General features: G+C 42.6%; 1 long non-coding RNA gene and 1 pseudogene across 1 annotated transcript in view; one reads left to right on the top strand and one right to left on the bottom strand.

Annotated features, from left to right (window-relative positions):
* The window catches only part of LOC136794064 (uncharacterized), a 374,692-nt gene that overhangs the window by 254,775 nt on the left and 101,292 nt on the right, over positions 1-18,625 (top strand). The window lies entirely within an intron of this gene.
* Positions 7,822-7,952, bottom strand: LOC131756522 (U2 spliceosomal RNA; annotated as a pseudogene).

Raw genomic sequence — 18,625 nt, 5'->3', positions numbered from 1 at the left:
ACCAGTTCTGGGTTCTCTCATACCCATTCACATGGAGCTTTTTCTCCAGGTGATAAATACCTATCCTAAAGTTTCTCAGAAGCTGCTCTAGGCCTACCTGCCAAGAGGGAGGAGTAAGAGGCAGCTGGGGTGTTGCAGGCTGAGCTGGAACAGAAAAACCTGAATAAGGCTCATTGCCTCTATGAAGTTAAGAGGCAAATGTCTTCGACTCCCCTCTCCCTGATCAGCTGCATGGGTCAGCCACAGACAATGCTGTGGCATGCTGGAAAGCCTTTGAGAAATGGTATCTATTCGCTTGTAGTTGGCCTTTTCCAGGGCCCATGAGTCAGTGGACCTTTGCATGGCCCCTCGCCTGCAATTGCCTCAAGGATAACGCTTTAGGAAACACTTCTTGCCTATCGCTGCATCAAGTAAATGGAAGTTACCAGTGTTCATCCAGGACCCAGAGTTGGGTCTCACCAAATGACTCTAGGGGGAGATTTCTACATGGAGAAACACCAGTGATAACTTCAGTGGGACTGAAACTAAAGATGTGTGTATAAAGGATAGCTGGAGCTTCTGGGAAAGGAAGCTACACAGAAGGGCCCTGTGCTCAAAACCCTTGGAGAAGGTCATATAACTGTGTTTGGGCGTTGAGATCATCATGACATGTCTCTTAACCCAGTTTTCTAGTTAATTTCAAGGAAGAAACACATGGCTCCTGCTCAAGGCTCTCATTACAAAGTTTTAGGATTGGAAGGGACTTTAGAAATTAGCTAACCCAGCAAATATATAATATTCTTCTTCCCCCTACCCAATCCTGTGCCTATCTAGCAATGGCAGACATCACTAATTGATGGCAGTGTTCTCTCCAGAAAAGCCTAAATGCAGCCTCAGAATCCTTTAATACTTAGTGGTGCAAGCAGTATGGAGTTGGCCATAGACTCCAACCAGAAGCTTTTAGCTTAGTTCTCTTCGCATGGTTCCTTCCTGGGTCTGAGGGAATGGGGAACTTGAGGATCCTGCCTGGGAAATATTGGAGCTTCTGTTTTTATTGGATGTTAATAGGGGCAACCAAAGTCTTGGACAGGATGCTAGATTAAAGATACGAAGTCAGGGGCTTCCCTGGTGGCGCAGTGGTTGAGAGTCCACCTGCCGATGCAGGGGACACGGGTTCGTGCCCCGGTCCGGGAAGATCCCACATGCCGCGGAGTGGCTGGGCCCCTGAGCCTGCGTGTCCAGAGCCCTGTGCTCCGCAACGGGAGAGGCCACAACAGTAAGAGGCCCGCGTACCGCAAAAAAAGAAAGATACGAAGTCAAGTTCTGGTCTTGATGTTGCCACAAAGGAGCTGAGTGATCTTGGGCAAGTCGTAACCTCCTTGGATCTTAGTTTGCCTCATCTGTAAAATAAAGGGCTTGAGAGGACCACATGATTGCTATGGACCTTCTTTCAGAAGTATGGCTTTGAAATGTTTTGGTATGTCGAGATATGTCATGGAGATATGTTTCTTGCTCCTAGGAGGCAGTGTCTATATGCCCTATATCACCAAGGGCAGATGTGTGACAATCATGCTGCCACTTCCCACTGCCATGCCTGTAGCTTATATTGGCAATGTGGACCCCATGTGGACTCAGTCTTAGAATCCTTTTCTCAATCTTGAGAATCCTCTTCATCCTTTTTGGTGGGGTGGGGGAGTCTAGGCAGCCACTACCAATTGATTAAAGTTTGGGAGGCAAATAAAAACTATTTGCCATCTGTTATGGGCTGAACTGTGTCCCTCCAAAATATTCATGTTGAAGTCCCAGTCCCTAGTACCTCATAATGTATTTGAAGATAGGGTCTTTACAGAGGTGGTTAAGTTAAACTGAGGTCATTAGGAAGAGCCCTAATCCAATATGACTGGTCTCCTTATAAGAAGAGGTAACTTGGACAGAAATACGTACAGAGGGAAGATGATGAAGATGCCGGGAAAGGATGATCATCTACAAGCCAAGGAGAAAGGCCTGGAACAGATCCTTCCCTCATGGTCTTCAGAAGAAAGTCACCTCCTTGATCTTGGACTTCTCGCCTCCACAACTACAAGAAAATAAGTCTCAGTTGCTGAAGTCACCCACTGTAGGGTATCTTGTTATGGCAGCCCTAGCAGACTCATATACGGTCACTTGCCTACATGGAATCTGGCAGGAAAGATGCAAACAAAAATACAAAATTGTGAGAGCAGTTCACTTTGCCCTCATTTACCTTGTAAAGCCTGGCCTTGAAGACCTGATAGGGTTTTATTGTCAAGGAGCCAGGAAAAGTAAAACTTGGAGAGCTATTCCCCTAACTCTATGGCCTTGGGTGAGTCCTTAAACTTCTCTGGACCCCATGTCCTCATCTGTACAGTGAGACATTTAGATTGGAGCAGCTGTCTTCAAAATACTTTATTCAAACAAAATCTTAGGCAGAAACCGAAGAAGTAAAACCTGGATAAACATGAAGCTGTTTGGATAGAGGTGGAAGTGGGGGACCTGGGACTGTCTTCTTTCCTCTATCCCCTGGATCCTTAGCACAGCTAGGATTACAAAGGCCCCATCCCAGATCAGAGGTTCTGCAAAGTCAGGAGTCTAACATCTGAGTCCATTGGACCGTGGGACCCTGGAGAGAGGAGCTGTCTCTTAATTAACTTTGCATAGTGCCAGGTTCACAGCAGGTGCTCAGTAAATGTGAAAAGAAGGGAGGAGATGAAATGATTGAAAAAAGGAAGAGAAGAAAATATTGCTACAGAGTTCTAGAGGGGGCCTGAGCCATTCAGATATCCTTAGGATGTTCTTTTTCATTTTGCTTTGACCTAGAACTTTCTTGCCTTTTCTAGAAACTAGGCCACAAACTGAAACTCAATCAGGCACTGGAGAAGTAGAGGTGATTGGAAATGGACTTAAATCTCCAACGAGTCCAAAGGGTTAAATCGCTGTTTCAGACCAGTTGGGGCTGAGAGTTAAAAAGGGAAGTTGGGAACTGGTTGGGAGCTGGGGAGGCGGGTTTTCTTCTGGGCTGCTTGCTAAGGGTTTGGCATTTCACCTGCTAGATGGCGCTGTCCTCTAAGGAAAGACGCCAGCTCTTCTCTAACGGGGCTCAGTCAAGGAAAGAGGAACAACTGAAGTTGAAAAGAGTTGATGTGCAAGAGGCAGAGGGGATGGAGGATAGCCCTTTCCGCAGCAGCAGCATCTCCTTTTGTGGTGGCTCTGGTTCCCTCTATAGATCTTATTTTTCAGCGTGGGTGTTCATGTACCACATCTGAAAAGTTACAGGGCCTTTTGCTCCGAACAAAAGTGAATAAGAAATGTGTGTGTGTGTGTGTGTGTGTGTGTGTGTGTGTGTGTGTGTGTGTGTGTTTTGTGAGGAAGGGACAGGGAAGGTCACTGAGGCTACAACTTACAAATGACATGCCCCAGCCCTGGTGTTTGGCCTTGACTTAAACGAGATCAGTGGGAAAAAGAAACAGTCAGTCCTTTCTCCATGCTGCCTGCCAATCTGGACGCCTCAGACTGCTCGAGCTTTACTCCAAAGCCTCTAGCTCAGCTCCAAATTGCGGGGGCATACTGCTTGTAGGGACCGAGACTCCCTCTCCCCGGGCACTGTTAGTGTTAGGCTGATGTGCTGGCTCTGGGTCTGCTGAAATCAGGGATGCGGTCTGCAACTACTCCCACTCTATCAGCAGCCAGAAGGAAGGAAAACAAAGATAAGGGCTGGGGGGATGGAACCAGCAGGGAACCTAAGAGGAGGGACGGGAGGTTGAGGAAACACAGGGAACAAGGGAACAAAGAACAGAGGTGAAGGGTGAAGGGGATGGGGGGTGGAATAAGAGGGACACGTAGGACCAGGTGTCCAGAAAGAAAGGAAAGGGCCATGCAGGAGAGCCAGTGGAGGAGAGAGAGGATGGATCAATGGAGGAAATGAGAAGACCAGGAAGCCGGAGTGGAGCTTTCAAGTTGGTGCTAAAGCCAGGAAACTTAAAAGGCAGGGGAAGGAGGTTCTGCCAGGAAAACAGGAAAACAGAGGAAGAGGAAGCCTAGTAATTAGGGAAAACCTGACCAAGGGCCCAAAAGGAGAGGAAAACCACTGTGACGGGGTGGTTGCAGAAAAGCAAGGCAACAGATAGTGGAAGCAAGCTTTGAAGCAGGAGGGTGGAAGCAAGGGAGGCAGATAGCAGAGCTGGGAAGGAGAAAAAGAAAGAGGAGATGGAATGCGCAAAACCCAGCACGGTGGAGAGCGAGGGAACTGGGAAGGAACCACTAAAAGAATGCTAACCTTATGGTCGTAAAAACCAGAATGTGTGTATTTTGGCCTGCGGCCGTGGTCCAGAAGACACAGCGTGGCTTTTAAGCAAGTCTTGGTGTGGTTGTGTCCACACGTTAGTAGCTTGTCCTGGTCTGCTGCTTTGAAACGCAGCTGCTCTGAATTGCCCACTTGTTGGCTGGCAGCCTGTTACTGGGGATATCAGATGAAACCCACTCTCCACACCTAAGGTATCCCCGCTCAATTTATGGTGCTCGAAGTTCAGAGGCACCACCTTTTCTTCCAGGGCCGTCGCTGCCCTTTGCAGGCCAAGAGTTGAGATGTGTATCCTGCGGGGTGACCTGCTCGCTGTCTCTCAAATCAATGGTCCCTTGGAGGATGTTTCTCGGTGGGACTGGTGTAGAGGCTCTGAGAGGGCAGAGAGGGCCATATGTTAAAGGTAATACAGAATGGAGGTTAAGGGAATGGACCCTGGAGTCTGATAGCCACAATTTGGTTCCTTGTTTTACCATTTTACTGTATAAACTCGCATATGTGTCTTAGCCTCTCTGAGCCTCAATTACTCATCTGTAAAATTGAGCTCATAATTATACCTATCTCATAGGGTTCTGATGAATCTTAAATGAGAACCTGTGGGGCTAGCAGAGTGGCTAGATCATACTGATGCTTATTAAGTGTTAGCTGTTCTTTTTATTATGCTTTAAAGACCAGATAACTCTGTGTGTGTGTGTGTGTGTGTGTGTGTGTGTGTGTGTGTGTGTTTGGGGGGATCAGTCCTTGAATGAAGAGTAAGGGGCTTAGATTTTTTTTTTTGAATATTATTTAATTTGTTTTTTTACACAGCAGGTTCTTATTAGTTATCCATTTTATACATACTAGTGTATATATGTCAATCCCAGTCTCCCAATTCATCACACCACCACCACCACCCTGCCACTTACCCCCTTGGTGTCAATACGTTTGTTCTCTACATCTGTGTCTCTATTTCTTCACTGCAAACCGGTTCATCTGTACCATTTTTCTAGGTTCTACATATATGCGTTAATATACGGTATTTGTTTTTCTCTTTCTGACTTACTTCACTCTGTATGACAGTCTCTAGATCCATCCACATCTCTACAAATGACCCAGTTTCATTCCTTTTTATGACTGAATAATAGTCCGCTGTATATATATGTACCACATCTTCTTTATCCATTCGTCTGCTGATGGGCATTTAGGTTGCTTCCATGACCTGGCTATCGTAAATAGAGCTGCAATGAACATTTTGGTACATGACTCTTTTTGAGTGATGGTTTTCTCAGGGTATATGCCCTGTAGTGGGATTGCTGGGTCATATGGTAATTCTGTTTTTAGTTTTTTAAGGAACCTCCATACTGTTCTCCATAGGGGCTGTATCAGTTTACATTCCCACCAACAGTGCAAGAGGGTTTCCTTTTCTCCACCCCTTCTCCGCATTTGTTGTTTGTAGATTTTCTGATGATGAAGAGGCTTAGATTTGAAGGTCTTTTAGCAAGGGAACGATCTGTGCAAATCATTGTTTGTGAAAATTGATCCAGCAGTGACATATGGCTCCTTTGGGGAATAGGAGAGACCATTTTGGTGCCCAGAGCATGCATGAGATAGTGGGTGCCTGGACTAGGGATGGGGGTGGTGCTGAAAAAAATGTAAAGGGTATTTTGAGAGGCAGCCCAAACCCCAAAACCTTTATGATTGGATGGACAGGTGGTGGGAGAGGGACATTTTAAGCATGACTCCAAGGTTTGGGGACCTAGAACAGGAGTCAGAGGGAGCTCTCAAGCTAAGAATGATTTTTTACATTTTTAAAGGATTGTTAAAAAAAAAAACAAAGAAGAACTCGTGACAGACAAAGGATGTGGTCTGCAAAGCCTAAAATATTTCCTATTTAGCCTTTTACGGAAAGAGTTTACCCTATCTCTGGCCCAGCCTATGGTATCAGAAGATGACCTTGCCCCTGAAATCAGGAAGCCTGGAGAGGTACAATGTCCCTCAGAAAATTAGAACATTGGGACTAAAGCTGGAGCAAGGTCTGTGTGAAAAATATACAAATTCAGGTCACATATTCATTCCACAAATATTTTTTGAATGTGGCTCAGGAGATTGACAGACCTGGTTGAATCCTGGCTCCATCTTCCTACCTGTCACCTTCACCAAGTTATGAATCTCTGTGTGTCTCACTTTTTTCCACTTGTAAAATGTAGATGATAATTATACTTACCTCCTGGAATATTTTTTTGGAAAATTAAATGTAATAAGACATGTAAAGCCTTTAGGCAGTGTCCGGCACACACCACATAATAAATATTAACTTTTATTGTTATTGGGAACCTAGAAGCCCAGAGATGGAAATGAACATGGCATGTGCTAAACAACAGTAAGAGGGTGAACTGGTTTGATAAATAACAGTAAGCAAATATCACTTGCCATTATTATTATCATCGATATCATCACTCTTTTCCTGCTGTTAGAACTTGGGGTCTGGTCTTGGGACCCCAGTGTCCTCATTTGTAAAGCATGAGGTTTGCTAAGATCCCTTCCAGCTCTGTCTTTATAATTTTTTGTCAATTCCTTGGTCCTTCCCCATTTCACTTTCTCCTTTCCCTCTGTGCAATTACAAACACACTTAACTCTCTTTGACATTTCTGACAGCCAGGTCATCTCTTCCCCATCCTCTTTAAAAATCCTGATCATGTAAGAACTGATTCTGTTTTCCCTCCATTCCCAGTGAGCTCTTCCTTTTGCATCCCCTCCCCCTTCAGGCATTTCCAACAAAAGAGTCAGGTCATTTTTCATGCAGTATCAGCCAAATGTCAGCCTCCGAAGCATTTGTCCTTGTTTCTCTGAGTCTCGGAAGTTCTCCGTCTTCCCACTAGGACTTTCTGAGAGCATGGAGTGGATCCCAGAATTTCTAATCCTCCCTGCTGCAACCGAGCCTCTTCCCACACTTTGAGAAAAAGGATTGGGAAAAAAAGGCTGGTGGAGGAGCAAGGCACGCAGGCCTGGCCCGCTCGCTGCTGTGCGGGTTTTGTGCTGGCGGGCAGCTGTGCCCTGCCGGTTACTTACTGCTGCCTTGAGAGGCCAGTCTGGGGAGAGAGATTAGGGCCAGCAAGATAAGGCAGAGAATATTCAAATTGGAAGCAAAAAGGGGCTTGTTTTTCCAATAGTAAGTAATCAGGGAACGGGAGGAGGTAATTTGCAGATTAGGAAAGTGAACAAAGAACATAAAATTAACTTTATAGCAAAGAGGAGCACAGTCTGTTTGAAGAAATAAACCTCCATAAAGCATTATTGTTGATAAAATCAGACTTGATTTAAACTAAATAGGAAATATGACCAAATCAGGGTAAGGAGGGGTGCTCAGTGGAAGCTGGGGTTGAAACTTCAAGAGGAGATGGAAGGCTGATTTGGGCTTGAGAGACCTGATGTGGCATGGTGTGTGTGTGTGTGTGTGTGTGTGTCTGTGTGTCTGTGTGTGTGTGTGTGTGTGTTGATGTGTGTGTATGCATGTGCATGTGTGTTGAGGGAGAGATGTAGTATTAAAGCAAGGATGGCATAGATAAGAGGAATGTGCCTTTCCAAGATACCTAAACTGCCTTCATTTTGACATTGCCTTTATTTCAGTGGATAAGAACAGATACTACACTTGATCTTAGCCAAAAGGCCAAGAAGTGATAAGATTCCCACTTATTTTAAAAGTGGCCGTGACTTCAAGCACTGGTAGATAGCAATATGCTCTTGCACACAGCCAGTCCCAACCCTACTTTCTCCTATTTTTAATTCTCAAATACCCACAAAAGCTCACCTGAAACACCAGTAACTCCCTGTGAACACCAGTACTGACCTAGGTACCAAAGTCCAAGAATTCCAAGGTCATGCTTTTGATCCCAAGGAGGTTTGGGCAGGACTTCTCTCCCCTTTATCACAGACAGGTTGGCCAAATTAAGGTAATACCCCTGCAGCGGGCAGTGAGAAATCCACCACTGTGTTGTTAGCTGCCCTATAGTTCTCCGTGCTGAGCCTTCCTGACCCCACATGGACTAGGAGGGAACACTTACATGGTTTTTGTTGTCTTTGACTTGCTGAGGTAGGACTCTTCCCAAGGACCGAGTTTCAGAGAAGCATTCCTGTGTAGCATTGTGTACAAAAGTCTTCATTTCCCCCTCTAGGTCCATTATCCTCCTTTGTCCGTCTTGCTCTGACCCCTGGAAGCCACAGCCTGGGAATTCCCTGTTTTCTGGCTTTCTGGATGGTCCAGCTTATGAGAGGCACCTTATGAGAGGTTGGAGGAGAGAGAGAGGGCAGGCTGTAGACTGGCAGTGGCTTTCTCTTCTGAAGTTCAGAGCTCTCTAACTATAGCTTAAGGCTCAGCTACGGGTTTCTCTGGGTTTGGGGCCAAAGCCTTGTCCCTTCAGGCACAGAGGTGGTCCTGGCCCCCCTGCAGCTGCTGCACCTGGAACGCATCACCAGCCTTTGTTGGCTTCCTTTAAACGTGCCCTTGCTTTTAACAATCCCTTCATTATGCTCTCCTCTAATGCTCCTACTTGAGTGTGCCATTCTTGTAGGACCCTGGTGGATACAAGTGATTGTAGTTCCTATTCTGGAAATGAGAAAGCCTGGGTCATTGTAGGTCATTGGGCAAGTTGCTTCTCCTTACTCACTTCAGGTTCTTCATCTATGAAATGGGCATGATGGTGAGGTCATCTTTCAGCTGAAACATGCTAAGATTCTGTTTCTGCTAGTGGTGTAGTGGGCAGGGCTTTGGAGGAAAAAAGAAACATAGGTTTGAATCCTGGTTTTGACACTTACTAGGTGTGTGGCCTTGGCCAAGTCTTAATCTCTTTGAATCTTTGTTTTCATCATCAGTAAAACAGGGAAGATAACCCTTTCCTTGCAAGTTGATGGGGAGGGTTAAGTAAAATTACATATATGGAAGCAATTAAAGCACTTCTCATGATACAGAAGGCATCCAATCCATGTGAGAGCCTTTCTCTTCTTTCCAGGCTATCTTGGAGGGAAAATGCCTGAGCATGAGGGGAAAGAAGTTTGTAGCTTCTGGAGGTTCCCTTTCTTTTCACCTCTAAGTCTGTTTATTTATATTTGCTGACATCTCAGGTTACAGACTCCCATTCATTTATCCTTTCCAATCTGTCTAGTCCTTGAAGATTTCTCCCTGGAACCATTCCTTTAAAAGGAGCGCAGGCCTGTGGTTAGCTGGAAGGAGGGAACCAGAAGAAGCAGACCCTGGGCACCAGGCCACTCTCTAGGCTGGCGTTCTGACCAGAACAGGGATTTCTTTCAGTTCAGAGCTCTCTGGGACAGCTGACACGTTTCAGGGACCTTCCCTTTCCTTCTTTATGCAGGTGTCACCTTTATAACTGAAGGGTTGGGACTCTTAATTTTTCATCGTAATTGCTTATACCTAGATTTTAGGACAAAAGGAGCTGTCAACCAACCCAATCCGTAGTCCTGCCCAACCCCAAACTTGCCATGATTTTTGTATAGAGATTTTTTTAAAAGTGTATAGAGTGGGACTTCTGAAATTTTTGCTTGAAGTTTCAGTATTTAAATGTGTGCCCCACCACAGATAGATCCAGATGTGGAAAAGCTGTGAGTGAAAGGAAGTTTATCTGTAGTTTCTTCCATTCATTCTCAGTGTTCACTTTTTTCATTTCAGCATCTCAGACTCCAGACACTCAACATCTATAACTGCCCATAGTTGACCAGAGATCCTCTGGCCAGGATCTTTTCCAGGATCAGATAGACACTTGTAATTCTGCCCTTATTGAATATAAACTTACATATCTTCAGTCTGTCAATAGCCACTGAGTGCTTTCAAGTATATGATAATTTGACCCATTCTTCTGTCTATCCATCCATTCATCCACCCGCCAACTTAACCAGCCAATTGACAAATATTGGTTGGGAGCCTCTTATGCACAAAATGTGGTAGGCTTTCTATAATAATTTTTTAAAAGTGTTAGTCGCTGTTCCAGACTTAAGAAATATAGAGTATATTAGCAGACTCAAAACAAGGTAAAATGTTCTCTCACAATACCAGTGCAAGCAAGGGCCACTAGTATTGGGGAAAGCTACCAGGGAAGGTATGGGAGCAGGGGAAATGGGAAAAAAGTAGGACATAGAATTCTAAAAGTAGACCTGTTTGGGTGGACTGGAGCATTTGAGTAAGTAGCTGTGGTAAGATCGGAAAGACTGATCAGGACTGGTTTCTGGAAAAGGGGCTGGAATGTGAAGCTGAGAAGTATAAGCATTTCCTACATGTCATAGAGAGCTCCTGAAGATTTTTCTAGTTGGAAGAGTCATCTATTGAATAGTAGAAGTGTGCAGAGTATTTTAGAGTATGGAGTGTTTGTATTATCTATTGACTCACTGATTCATAGATTCATGAAACAAAAATTTAGTGAGCTCTACTGTGTGCTAAATTCAGTGATCATGGCTGGACACTAGTTCTTACGGCTTAGCTCCCAGAGAAATCAAAGGAGCCCTTGTTTTGGGGAGAGTTTCTTATTTATCAAGACCAAATAATTAACCTAGAGAACAAAACCATTGCAGTTAACTCTTTTTTTAAAAAAAAAATTATGTTGTAAAATTAAACACAGATACAGAAAACCAACCCAAACAGATGTGTGACTTAGTGAATTATTATACAGTGAATAACCTTATAATTACCACCCAAACTAAGAAATAAGAGTGCCAGCCTGCCCTGTAACTCCTCCATGTGCCTCATCCCAACACAGTTCTCCCCTATCTCCAGAGGTAAGCACTATCCTGACTTTTTTTTTTTTTTTGCTGTACCCGGGCCTCTCACTGCTGTGGCCTCTCCCATTGCGGAGCACAGGCTCCGGACGCGCAGGCTCAGCGGCCATGGCTCACAGGCCCAGCCCCTCTGCGGCATGTGGGATCTTCCCGGACTGGGGTACGAACCCGTGTCCCCTGCATCGGCAGGCGGACTCTCAACCACTGTGCCACCAGGGAAGCCCTATCCTGACTTTTATAGTAATCTAGTCCTTGCATTTATTTGTGGTTTTATCACTCAAGTGTGCATCCCTAAACCCTATAGTTTAGTCTTGCCCATATGTTTCTTTTTTTATTGAAGTATAATTACTTTACAATGTTGTGTTAGTTTTCCCTGTACAGTGAAGTGAATCAGCTATATGTAAGCATATATCCCCTCCCTCTTGGACCTCCCTCCCTCCTTCCCCCCTATATCCCACCCATCTAGGTCATCACAGGCACTACAGCAGGTTCCCACTAGCTATCTATTTTACACATGGTAGTGTATATATGTCAATCTAAGTCTCCTAATTCATCCCAGCCCCACTTCCCCTCTGTGTCCATGAGTCCATTCTCTACATCTGCATCTCTATTCCTGTCCTGCAAATAGGTTCATCTGTGCCATTTTTCTAGATTCCACATATATGCGTTAATATATGATATTTGTTTTTCTCTTTCTGACTTACTTCACCCTGTATGACAGACTCTAGGTCCATCCACATCTCTACAAATGACCCAATTTCGTTCCTTTTTATGGCTGAGTAATATTCCATTGTATATATGTGCCACATCGTCTTTATCCACATTTAGGTTGCTTCCATGTCCTGGCTTTTGTACATAGTGCTGCAGTGAACATTAGAGTACATGTGTCTTTTTGAATTATGGTTTGCTCAGGGTATATGCCCAGTAGTGGGATAGCTGGGCCATATGGTAATGCTATTTGTAGTTTTTTAAGGAACCCCCATGCTGTTCTCCATAGTGGCTGTATCAATTTACATTCCCACCAACAGTGCAAGAGGGTTCCCTTTTCTTCACACCCTCTCCAGCACTTATTGTTTATAGATTTTCTGAAGATGCCCATTCTAACTGGTGTGAGGTGATACCTCATTGTAGTTTTGATTTGCATTTCCCTAATAGTTAGTTATGTGGAGCATCTTTTCACGTGCCTCTTGGCCATCTGTATGTCTTCTTTGGAGAAATGTCTATTTAGGTCTTCTGCCCATTTTTGGATTGGGTTGTTTGTTTTTTTGATATTGAGCTGCATGAGCTGTTTGTATATTTCAGAGATTAATCCTTTGTCAGTTGCCTTTTAGGTCTCTTTTAATCTATAGTCCCCCCCTCCACCTTTTTCTTTTTCTTACAATTTATCAGTGGATAAATCTGGGCCATTTGACTTGTCAAGTGTTTTTTACAGTCAGATTTGCTGACTGCTCACTCATGGTGCAGTTCAGTGTGTTCCTCTGTCTTCTGTATTTCCTGCAAATTGGGAGCTGGATCAAGAGGCTTGATGTGATACAGGTTCGAGCCCTTTAACAAGGTCATAAGTGGTGTTATGTCTTGTATCTTGTTCATGCTGTTTTTTGATGTTAGTTAAAGCAGTTGCTCAATGTCTACATTCATTAATTCTCATTGGGAGTTAAAAAAAAGTAATATTTTAATTCTATAATTTCTTTTTATTTATCACCTGGGATACATTTTTAAAGCATAAAGAGACACTTTCTCTCATCTGCTATTTTGTTACACAGTACTACAGTTCTTGTAGGATAGGTAGGATAAGGTGTGATTATTTCCTTTTATTTACCCAGTTTTCAGGATAACAACTGGATCACTGTTTTCTCTGAAGTTAATCAATTATTACTTTAAAAATATGTCATGAATTCATGGATTTATATGTATTTGATGAGTTTCAATCTACTGCACAGCTCAAATCTTTGACCAGTAGGAAACTCTTCAAGGTGCTTCCTGAATTCTTTTGACATGACCCTAGTGACTTTTGACAACTTCCTTCTAACTTTATGTCAAGATGTTCCAAACTCATGGATATTTCCCGCTGCAGACCTGGAATTAGCCATTTATCCAAGAAATCCTGGTTTAGCTCAATGGGATATGTCATTTGAAGATCAAATCTGAGTGCTAGAGATGTTTACAGCTATTGGGTCAATTTTGTTTCTAAATCCTTTTAATGGAAAAAGCTGGGATAAACAAATACCTCATGAGTTTGTACTGGTATTTCTAATCCAGATTTATATTTACAGGGTGTTTACTTAACATCTCCTATTTTGCCTTAGTACCTCCTTTCTTGTACCAGAAAATTCTTGAAGATGCAAGGGATGGTAGAATTAGAATACCTCACTATTAGCATTTGCTTTTTTCTACTTCACATATACAACATTCTGAGAATAATAATAGTTGTACTATCACTGACATTATTATCACTGAAAGGAGATAAAACATTTCTTTGCATATGCTAATCATCTCTCCATTTTTATAGTTGTAGTATATTTGCATTTTAAATCGTATAGCCATTATGTACTAGAGTCTCTACCTTTTAACCCTCATTTAGTCATTTAACTACAAGTAACTGTATATCTAATATTCACCAGCGATACCTGTCTGAAACTTGTTCTTTAGTAGACTCCTTAGGAGGGGCTCATGGGAATAATATTCTTTGAGTCTTTGCATGTTATTAGCAGTTTGTGATTTCCTGGATAAAAAATCCTTAGTTCACATTTTCTCTCCTTGAATATTTTAAATACATTACTGTAATTTCTTCTGGCAAAAAGCTTTGCTGTCAAAAAAAAATCAGAGGAAAATTTAATTTGATTTCTCTTATATGTTTTTTTTGCCTAGATATCCAGATTTTTCCTTTTTCTTTTAAATACAATAATTTTTCTAGACTACATCTTGATTTTGGTCATTCTGGGTCAGTATTCTGAAGTATATGCTATGTTCTTTCAATAAATAGTTAAAATCTTTTTTTTATTGAGATAACTTTATTGAATTACAGTTCTTGGGTTTTTTTGGTTTGTGATTCCTATTTTCCCTTGCTTTCTTCTTCAGGGTCTCCTATTAGTTGTGTACTGGATCCTCTTTGCCTATCTTCCAGTTTACTCTTTTTAATGTAAGCTCCAATTGTTTGGATTTTGTGATAATGCATAAGAGGTCTGGACAAATGTATGTCTATTTAAAAGCTGATTTATGATTTGGGGTAATGAGTGACAATTTTTTAATATTGTTTTCATTTTATTAGGGGGCACTGGAGAAACTGAACTATAGTCTCCAATGAACAGTATGCATTTACAGTACAACAGCAGGCCAGCAGAAAAAACAGCTTGGTACGCTGATACTTCCTGTATTATTACATAGTCTAAAACTCTGAGACTGACACTGGAGCTAAGAACTTCCTACCTTTATGGGATTAGAAATATTTTCCTTGGTTTTACAGATCATTAAGACCTATTAGGAACACAAAACCTCACTTTCATCAAACATATACGTTTAAGGAGATTTCATTTATTTGTTTCACAATAGAACCTAAAGTAGGAAGGATGAGGGTGGCTCTCAAGGCACGGGGAATGATATGAACAAATGCATGGAAGCCAGTCTGAGCTAAATATGTTTTGTAGCTTAGTAGAATAATTTTTAATGGAGAAGGGATAAAATAAATATCCCTCAACATCCTATGTTCTATGTGGTTTGAAGTAACATCATTCATTCTAATAGTATGAAGTTGCTGATCCACATGACCTGAACTTTTATACTAGTTTCCTGTTGCTGCTGGAATGAATTAATTACCAATCTAGTGGCTTAAAACAATACAAATTTGTTCTCTTACAGTTCTGGAGGTCAGAAGTCCAAACTGGGTTAAAATCAACATGGGTTAAAATCAAGTGTTGGCAGGGTTTCTTCTTACATTCTGGGGGCAGAATTTGCTTCCTTGCCCTTTTTAGCTTCTAGCCATCAGTATTTCTTTGCCTGTGGCCCTTTCTTCCATCTCCAACTTGTATCACTCCAGTCTCTGCCTCTGTCATCACATTATCCTCTCCTCTCTGTAGCCAAGTCTCCCTCTGTGTTCCTCTCATAAGGACACTTGTGATTGCATGTAAGGCCCAACTAGATAACCCAGGATAATCTCCATCTCAAGATCCTTGACTTAATCACACCTGCAAAGTCCCTTTTGCCATGTAAGGTAAGATTCATAGAGTCTGGGGATTAGGACATGGATGTCTTGAAGGGGGCCACTATTTAGCCTACCATATGTGTAAGCTTTTTGAACAAAAGAATGCCTAATAACAGAGAAAAGTAAACTCATTTCCAGGTTAGTGATAGGGCTGAAGCTCAGAATAGTCTCTGGGAAGCCTGCAGTTTCTTTGAGGACTAATGTTTTACCTTAACATTTTAAAAATGTTTGAATTTTCTAGTTTACATTTATGCTTACTAACTAATAAGAATAATCTCCCTAACCTACTTCCCTGCACCAAAAGGAAAATTGATCTGAGAGGATGTGCCCTGATTCTTCCATGGCTGTAAGGACTCTGGAATACTACATCACACCCTAGTAATAACTGTATCTAATTTGGGCGGCATGGCATCACATCATAGGAAAGAGTACAGATTAAAAGCTGTTATTAGTCCCAAATATAGCTGACTCAGGCCTTGCCCAATAATCTGGGGGGAGAGTATCCTCCATACATTCTGACTGTCTCTTGTTCAGATCCCCATTCATGCCTGAGTCCCTTGAATGAGGGAGGAAGTCTCTGTGGGGCATGAGATAAAGACAGCCAGTAGGACTTGCTCTTCAATTAGAAAGTGAATCCCTGGAGATCGTGGATACCCGCTCCTCCAGTGTTGAGTCAAGAGCTGATCCTCATGGTATGCTCATCTGTGAGCTGAATCTCAGAATGAACCTTCCTTGCTTTCCTGACCCAGGGTTCATGCATGGGCTCTCTTTCCCACTGGAGGGCTTGTCGTGCACAGAATCAGCATCCTGGGTGTGGTTTCTACTGAAGAAAGAGTGAGCATCCTTCTTTCTGCCCTGTAGCTCTTTGCATGATAGGCCATGCATAGTTATTATGCATGCTTTCCTTCCTCCTCCTCCAGCACCAGCCCTTCTGCTCTGTAACGGCCCAGGGTCCCAGGACAGTTGACATTTGACCAGCAGGGTGCTATTTTTAACTTCTCCACACATCACAGCTGAGGCCTTGGCCCCCGTTCAGTTGTATCCATGGCCACTGTTTCTTTCTCTCTGAGGAGGCAGATATAAAACCTATGCCTGTGCCTGGAGTGGAGGGGGCAGGAGGTCCAGTTGTTGTCTCCCAACCTCCTGGTCTACCCTGCTCTGCTCTCTGTGGTGTGTAGTGCCCAACATGGCACTTCATAAAATGTGGTACAGACCGGCTACATCACCGCTGCTTTTACGCTTGCTTCCAGACATTCTGGGCTTGAAATAAAGGTACTGAATGACTGTACTCTATACTGTACTGTACAGTAAAGTACACAAAAGCACAACCATTTGTAGAGGACTCACGCAGGTGACAATGTACACCAGACACATGAACTAACTTACATGATTGGACATGCGAATGCACACTTGCATCTTTGAAAGTTCGCAACTTGAAGGTTCGTATATGGGGGACTTACTGTATTCGTGTGTGCGGCACACTGCTATTAGCCTGTTTTGTTCCATGATAAAGACTACATTTGTCAGGCCCTATCTGCTCATGTTTAGGCCAAGAAGAGAATTATATTGTCCAGAATTGCTCTCCCTTTCCCTCTTACTAGAGACAGCCTTCTCCTCCCTCCCTCCAGAGCCAGCTGAGGGTCCTCTCTCAGGGGAGGGAGTGGGTGGACAGAAATCCATGGTGGATAGCCCAGTAGATAGCCCAGGAAAAGAATGGATCGACTTCTAATTATTTCTCTCTTTAGGGGACTTGCCCTAGAATGTCAGAGAATCTCTGCGACCTATTAAAAAACTAATGCATTACATATATATGTATACATATATATATACATGTATATACACACATATATATACACATACATACTATATATGATGCAATATATATTATATATTACACATACATGTGTATAATACATGTGTGTATATATATATATATATATATATATAAACTTTTTTTAAATCTGACTTTAGTTTTGAAACTTTTCACCAGGTATTTTGTTTCAGTTAATCACGTTTCTATTGTAGCCTGGGGACTTTTAAAAACACTTCTAGAACCCCCTTTCTTGCTCCCAAAGGCTTAAGCATTATTTGATAATTAGCCTTCACAATTATGTTGTACATTTTGGAGAGAAGTGTGGGCTGGAGGAGGGTGGGAGGAAGAAAGTTGTGTGTGTTAGTTAATGTGGGAGGAATGAGGGGTATTATCTGGGGATTGGAGGAATGCTTATAAGAGAAAGAAGTTCACTTTGTCAAAATTGTGTTGGTTGCCAGTTCTCTGTGAAACCCTCACTTAAACACAGGGAAGGGAAGTGGGGGAACATTGGAAACATTCTCGCCTTTCCTAATTAAAATGATGCCAGAAAACAGGATCCATATAGAGGCCAGCTACATTCCACTTAAAAAGAAATATGCTTCATTACATTTTTCTCTCCGTTTTCTGGAGCTCACAATGGGAACAAGAGAAAGGAAGAAGACCTGTTAAAATTTGACATTAGTATTTTGGTACTTACCCAACTGTTAGCATGGTATCACAATAAAATAATTCTTGCTAAAATGACAGGTTTTCTCCCTTTCTTTCTGTTCATATACAAGAAGTGTATGTGTTCATATACTTTCTGCCTTTCAGAAGTCCACACTCTCACATAAGTAAAATGCAGTATCCTGTACTCCTAGAGTCTGTTCCTTTGGTTCATTCTTGCTCTTATTCTCTGGAGGAAACCATCACATTTGCATCTTTGAAGAGGTCTATTTGCTTTGTGTTTTCATTTTATGAAAATTATTTTATTTTCTTTTGTAAAGGGAAATTTTTGTTTTGTCTTTTGTTTTGGATTGAATCATATTTCAGCAAGTTTAGGTATGTGGCTGATTTCGAGAGTGAGAGAGAGAGAGAAAACAAGAGAGAAGACCGTGTGTTGTACTGTGTATTGTGTGCGTGTGTGTATATATGTACACACAGAGAGGGGCTGAGAGTTCTTATAGTCGAGAATGGCCCTCGGCCAAAATATTAAAATAGATGAGCTGTGTGCTGGAGGCCACTTCTTCCTTCATCACTTCTCTTCCAAATCCAAGATGTAGAGGATCACAACACTTAACCCAATCTACAGTGGAATTCCAGGCAGTGCCAGACAAAGGGAAAAGCTTGTTTGCCTGCATTTTATTACTTCTATTATTAGTTTTTGGTGGAGAGAGGAATTACTGAATTTCTTGGTCCTTCTAGAATCACATCACATATGGAGCTGCTTGAGGCTAGCCATGCTAAAAGTTTTTTCTTGGCCAGGGCAGGAAGCTTGCTGTAGAGCAGAGCTTACCAGTTTAAAAGCCTACAGGAACCATGACCGTGATGGAGATGAGGGAACCCAGCTGGGTGTGAGATA

The sequence above is a fragment of the Kogia breviceps genome, chromosome 4 (assembly GCF_026419965.1).
Source record: "Kogia breviceps isolate mKogBre1 chromosome 4, mKogBre1 haplotype 1, whole genome shotgun sequence".
In the NCBI taxonomy this organism is placed as follows: Eukaryota; Metazoa; Chordata; class Mammalia; order Artiodactyla; family Physeteridae; genus Kogia; species Kogia breviceps.
Note: the sequence above shows the minus strand (reverse complement) of the source record. Positions and strands in the feature narration are given on the sequence as shown.